Source organism: Saimiri boliviensis, chromosome 15 (genome assembly GCF_048565385.1).
Source record: "Saimiri boliviensis isolate mSaiBol1 chromosome 15, mSaiBol1.pri, whole genome shotgun sequence".
Lineage (NCBI taxonomy): Eukaryota > Metazoa > Chordata > Mammalia > Primates > Cebidae > Saimiri > Saimiri boliviensis.
In genome coordinates, this window is record NC_133463.1 from 59,330,039 (window position 1) to 59,336,746 (window position 6,708).

The window sequence follows — 6,708 nt, forward strand, 5'->3', positions numbered from 1 at the left end:
TATCCAAAAGTGCTATTTAAAATACCCCTAGCACTAATAATAACAATTATCAATAATAAAGGTTTATCACATGTTCACTACATGCCAGACACTATGCTGTGTGCTTTACATGGACTCTTTCCTTGCAGCAGTCCTATGAGAATAACTTTACTCCCTTTTCCAAATGAAGAAACTTGAAAGGTTAGGTAAAATTCTCAAGTTCACAGAGCTACTAATGATAAAGTTGGGATTCAAACCCAGACAATTTAACTCCAGAGCCCAAAGTCCAACATGTAATTGCTTTTCATTTTTCCTCAAGAATGGGCAAGTGCTTCATTGTGAAGAGTGTTTAGTTCAAATTCCTGTTCAAATTCTTGATTTATACTTTACCACTTTTATGCCCTCAGGCAAGTTCTTAGTTTTCCTTATTCTCAGTTTCTTCAACTATAAAATGTGGAAAGTGTGGTATTTGAAAACTGATGGTATCATATATATGACATGTAACACAGTGCCTAACAGGCAGTAGGTTTTCAACAAATGATGGCCACTCTTGTTTTTATTTCCATAACATTGCCTATATCATGTCAATCCCTGGCCCAGTAAACGGTTAGGCTTCTTGTTACACTGGAACAGTGCCTGGCATGTAATAAGCACTATGCGAGTGCTAATTATGAGAATTATTGGGGTGGGCACAGGGCCACCTAGAACAAAGACAATTTCCTAGCTTCACCTGCAGTGAAAGTGATCAACTTCTGTGCAGTGGGTTAAAAGACAGACATTATCTCATGGCATATTCTAGAAACTGTCCTTAAAACATAGCTATTATGCATCCCTTTGCCCTTCCTTCACCCCTTCCTGTTTTTCCTGCTACGTGGAGCAAGATGGCTCCAGAGACCTGGAGGATAAAGGCCAGTGCCTTTTACTGCTGCATAACTTTTATTAGGAAATCTCCTTATTAAAAATCTACAGAAAAATCTTGACAAAAAAAATTCCAGTGGATTGAATTAAACCTTTAGGTAAGTAAAGACTACACATAGGGAACAATTTTATTGCTTTTACAATGTTCTGATGTGAATATTTTTATACCTCTTCCAGAACCCAGAGAGCTCAGCTCAAAGGAGTTTGGGTTCCTGGCATTGTGGTGCCCTATACTACCATCCCTTGCTCCTTTAGGGTTTCATTGTTATTTGGTGATGATTCTAATCCTAAAAGATATACCTCCTGCTTTCACCAGATGTCTGAGATGGCAAAATTTGAAAGGAACAAGAGAACAGAGAGTTAATCCTTCCTACTGCGAAAGGTGGACAATGCCAGGGTTAAAATACCACATGCATCTTTGAGTTATTACCTATACCCTCCCAAATGGAAATCCTTAAACCTTGATCGGAATCCATTATGTGTTGGGTTGGGGAACCTAACTGAAACAGTTGGAGGGTCTTGCCTTTTCTAAGCTCATCAGTAGGCTTTTTCATCTTCCCTATGATGGCAGCAGCTTCAAGGAGTGTTCAGTCTCCAGTGAAGGAAACTTTAAGATTTATTCCACAATTTCCCTTCCCCATAGAGTAGCTACACACTGTATAAGACCAAACAGGAAAAGTCTGCCATAGGGGATACAGTAGGTACTTGAATACTTGTGGGCAGTCTGACCAGCTACAAACCTCTTATCGCCTTACTTGCAAGTCCTAATACAGTACTGTAGTTATTATAATTCCATCATTCTGAAATTAGAAAGATGGTCATGAAAAAAACTGTTCTTTCTAAGAATGCTGTTCACCCAAGAATGCTGATTTTATTAGAGAAGTTTTTTTTGGGGGGGGTTACGAGTTATGTATTCTTTCAACTTCTCTGAAGTGCTTAGTGCACACACTCTCCCCATGGTGTTAAATAAACTTTTTAATAAAACAATGATTAGGCAGCATGATGAAACTTTTCCTCTTCTAGCTTTTCGAGATTAAGAAATCTTTTCAAAATATTACAGAAACTGCACTTTATCCTAACTTACAGCCTTAATGTTTGAAGTAGCAGTGTATAAAATTCACACCCAGTTATAGACTGAGTAATTATGGTTGCTATGGTAATGGGCTCTGTGCCTATGAGCAAAAAAAAAATAATTCCTTTTGTGCAAGATATTTATGACTATGCCTGGCTACATAGCAAGAGTATTTTCCTTTGGTTTTTCGTTACAGTAATTTATGCACTTAGGCAGATGATCATATATATATATATATATATATATATATATATATATTCTATAAATTCTTAGGAAGAAATAAAATAAATTTATTAAATTTTTCACATCAAACATTTCTAATATGATTATAATATGGATTTAATTTTCAAGTCAAAATAATCCTTAAAGGATTTAATTTCAAATAAGAACTACAGTAAAAAAAAAATAGATTCCATCATGAGGAGTTAATTTTCATTGTATGACATGTATAGTACACACATTCCAACTCCTTTAACAAGAATTTCTGGTATGCCTTAAAGGGCCATAGGTGGTTAGAGAGAGATCCCAAGACAACAGTTCAAAATTAAGAGTTTAAAAAGCAACAATCAAGACACATATGCTCCCAAGTGAATTTGAATTGATGGAAGACTAAGTTACCAGATCATTTTGCTATCTAGAGGTGCTTAAACGATGGACACTGAGAAGAGAGAACAGACAGAACTTGGCAACAGATCTTGTGAGATAAATATCCCAAGAGTATTGAATAAAAGCCGGGAGAGAAAGGGGAAGGGTTGTAGGTGTGCTAGCTCTGACGGCTGTTCTTTCACCCTATGCCTTTAAAACAAAGGGAAGAAAGGAGGTAGAAGTAGGGTATGGAGAGCTGATTTCTGGCTTTCCCTCCCTGTTTCTCTTTGTTAATGTATACATATACATTAACATGTATACATGTTAATGTAAAAATGTAAATAAAGTAAACATGTCTATTTTTGGTTGCTGATGACATAAAGTTCACCTCTATTCCTTGGAAGCACTATTCCATGTTGTGAGCTAAAGGGGATTGCACTGGTCTTGAAGATAATAAATCTGTTTGTTTCAAAGCTTTCAACAATTTATTGCTGTGTTTCCAACACATTTTCACATATGGTATAATATTTAATTTGCAAAATAAATCCATAAAGCAGGAATTATTAACCTAATTTTGCAGATGAGAAAACTAAGGCTTCAACTTGTTCAAGGTCAAAGTCATAAGGTCCATCTCACTGTAGCTCAATGAATGAGTCTCCCATTTTTACTTTTTCAATTCATGTACAAGACAATGTTACAATCTACTGTTTTATGTTGGTTGTATGAATTTCAATACATTTACTGTTAGAAATAACAAAAGGCCTTAGACTGCCAGATTCAGATCAACTCTACTTAATTCATAATACAGATGAACTCTATTATAAGTTTAATAACGATGCGGAGATTAGCCAGAGGTATGATGTTGCTGATCCTCACTAATGAACATAAAATAAGAATTCACTCTTCTTTTCATTTGAATTTATTTCTACTAAAAGATACGGATTATTTTTCTTGATTTCTATCCAGGCCCCTTCTGAAGGAACCTGGTGAACTCTAAATTGCTACTAAATCTTCAGTCTTCCTGTATTGAGCAATAAAAGTTACTGCTAATTATAATAAGAATTAGGAGGAAAATTTTATTTAAATGCTTCATGGAAAGTTAATTTTCATTCAATAGAAAAGAAATAAAAAATCTGCTTCAGACTGTTTGATTTCTCTATTAAGTGATTTACCCTAACTAGTATATCGTGATTTTGAATATTAAAAAAGAAGTTACAATTTTCCAGAATATTAAAGTTTATTATTTTGAAAGCAAGTAAAATTCTCCAGCAGTAAGATTAATAAAACAATTCCTTAAAATTATCATCAGATAATCCCATGCTTTCAAATGTGTCTGCTCAAAGCTGTCACTCTATGAGCAGCAAAGCTTTGTTTTACTTGATCAAGAAATGAATGTGACTTTATTATCTGCATTCAACCATGAACAGCTGCTCATTAATAAAAATCTATTAAAGTTCAAGTCAGAACAGCAGGTCTAAAATTGTGTTTAAGGAAAAAAATCCCACCCTTTGGTGAAAAGCCAGGGAAATGGGTTGGGAAAGATCTCGAACTAGAGGGCTGTGTTTGCAGTCTGCTCCTACCTCCTGGGCCAGGTCAGGTGACAAGGCTGGAGTTAGCCCCAGCTGGAGAACTCAGAACAAAGCCTTTGAAAGTGGAGGGTAGGCTTTGAAAGTGGAGGGTAAGTGGTGGGCTGGAGGCTGACAGTGTGAGTAAATCAAGCTGGTGATTGGGCAGAGGCTGATCAGAAGCTTTCAAGTGGGCAAAATGGTTTGGACACAGAGCAGGCAGAACTAATTCTATTCCACTGTGTAAAAAGAAGTTTATATACGAGGTTCTATCCTTATCTTCCTCTCATTTGACATTTGGTGATTCCCCACCCCCACCCCACACAAGCTTTGGGCAGAAGACAGGAATTAAAGTTGCTTGTTCCCAAGAAGTGGTCCCTAAACCCAATCCCAAATTATTGCCTTGTGATCCCAGTCATGGGCTTACTATTTAACAAGTAGAGATAATTTTAAATTATTATTTTACAGGTAATTCTAAAGTAAATCTTAAGTTTGCAGTCTTTAGTGAGCTTTGTTTTCTGTTTTGCTATTGTGTTGGGAAACAAGTACTCAGTAACTAGCTGTTTCTGAAAAATTATATACCTTTCGTTTTGTTTCATTTGGAAATGGCAAATTTAAGAAAGAAAGCTGAAGAATAAAGAAAAAGAAGGAAATATCCTGGGGCATAATAAATCATTTAAAGCAAACATGTAACTCTTTAAGAAAAAAAATTCAAAACATGTTTATATTCAAATATAGCTTATTGGATTTGTTTCTGTTTTTATTTATTTATTTTTGTTTGTTTGTTTTTTGAGACAGGTCTTGTTCTGTCTCCCAAGCTGAAGTGCAGTGGCCCAATCACAGCTCACTGTAGCCTTGACCTCTTGGGCTCATGCAATCCCTCCCACCTCATCCTTCTGAGTAGCTGGGACTGCAGGCACGGGCCAAAAAACCGGGCTAATTTTTAAATTACTTCTAGAAACGGAGTTTCGCCCCGTTGCCTAGGCTGGTCTTAAACTCTTGGGCTCAAGTGTTCCTACTGCCTCGGCCTCCCAAAGTGCTGGTATAATAGGCCTGTGCTACCATGCCCAGCTAGAGAATTGGATTTTTTTAATCCAAAAAATTTTAGAAATTTTAGATTGGGATTTGAGGATTAGAATTCTAGAGATTAAAGTTAAAGCAGGTGTTTAAGGGACTGCCAGGGGCTGCATGGCCTTTGGGAAATGCAGGTACCGGAAATGATACTGTAGTAGCGCAATAGCAGTAGTGCAGTAGTGGTAGTAGCTGAGGTAACAACTATTATCTACGAATGTTTGCCATGTGCCAGGCTCTGTGCTAAGAGAGCTTTGCAAGCATTACTATTCCATGAAGTAGGCACTATTATGGCCATTGTACTGATGAGGAAATTGAGGTGAAGAGATTAAATAATTTTATCCAACTTTACACAGAACCATTCCAGAGCACGAGTCATAAACACATCCTTCCCTTCCTGGAAATTAAATTATTAATAAAAATGTGTTGCAAAATGAAATGAGGACGGTGGTGGTAGATTATCACAAAGTTAAGTGCGTAGGGGGTTGCTGGGTCAGGGTGGGAGAACAAAGGCATTTGTAGCAAAAAAAAAAAAAAAAAAAGAAAAGAAAATTTAAAGGCATATAAAGAAAAAGGCTGGTTGAGGAACAATTTGCATAAACTGATTTTAGCCTTAGACCATATTCACTTCTCTCACCACTTTGCAACCGTGGAGCATAGTGTTCTGAGGATCCCTTGCACATGATAACTGAGGACTCGATCCCTTTCATAGCCTACAAGATAAAAAGAAGAATCAGACTGCAAAGAGAGAAGCACTGAAGGAAAGAACATCTCAGGTTGAAAGAAGGGCAAATCCAAGGTGCGTGTGAGGAACAAATGCATGGGCACGGTCAAGTGCTACTTCTTAATATCTAGTTAAACAAATTCAATTAAAAATTACTAGGAGGAGGCTACGTCCTGAATGAAACTCATTATTCCGCATCTCTGAGGCGGCAAAATACCTGAAGGGAAGGGGTCTGCTAGCCACGTCCAAATCTTCCCGAGACAGAGGGAGATCCCTCATTTGTTGCAATGTAAAGTTTTTTCCTTGGTCGCATCTGACAGAGGGGTTCTGTGGGCTGAAAAGAAAGAGGCTCGGCTGGAGGGGAGGCACTCCGGAAGGAGAAAGTTGGGACGTCTAGCATAACCAGGCGCTCGGAAAAGAAACAGTCAAAACAGCTCGCAATGGTCCCAAAAAGCTGCCCCTCACCGAACCGGGCGTGCCTGTGGCCGCCTGCCCCGCTCCCGTCGCTCATTGGTTCCCGGTCCCGACGTCCGGCCCGTAGCCTCTCACCCATTGGGCCAGCCGGGACGTGGGGTGGAGCGCAGAAGTGAGGGCCTGGAGACCGCCGAGAGCCGCCTTAAAGGATGGCGAAGGGGGCGGGGATAGAGGCGGGGCTGGGGGCGGGCTTCCCGAGGAAGGGGCGGCCATGGCAGCTGCGCGGCGGCAAAGCTGGCTGCGACGGAGCTCGCGCCCGGCTTTGAATGAGCGGGGCTGGGAGTGAACGGGCGGAGCGCGAGCTCGAGGAATAGACTGGC

General features: G+C 39.0%; 2 long non-coding RNA genes across 6 annotated transcripts in view; one reads left to right on the plus strand and one right to left on the minus strand.

Moving 5' to 3' along the window:
- LOC104652964 (uncharacterized) overlaps positions 1–6,708 on the minus strand; it is a 58,399-nt gene that overhangs the window by 51,117 nt on the left and 574 nt on the right. For all 5 annotated transcript variants that reach the window (XR_012514151.1, XR_012514148.1, XR_012514152.1 and 2 more), the window contains exons 2-3: positions 6,132–6,248; positions 5,828–5,903 (exon numbers count right to left, since the gene is read on the minus strand). This is a non-coding gene — a long non-coding RNA (uncharacterized LOC104652964). The remainder of the gene's footprint in view (positions 1–5,827; positions 5,904–6,131; positions 6,249–6,708) is intronic.
- Positions 6,580–6,677, plus strand: LOC141581481 (uncharacterized). Its single transcript, XR_012514147.1, has one exon. It is a non-coding gene; the product is annotated as an uncharacterized LOC141581481 (long non-coding RNA).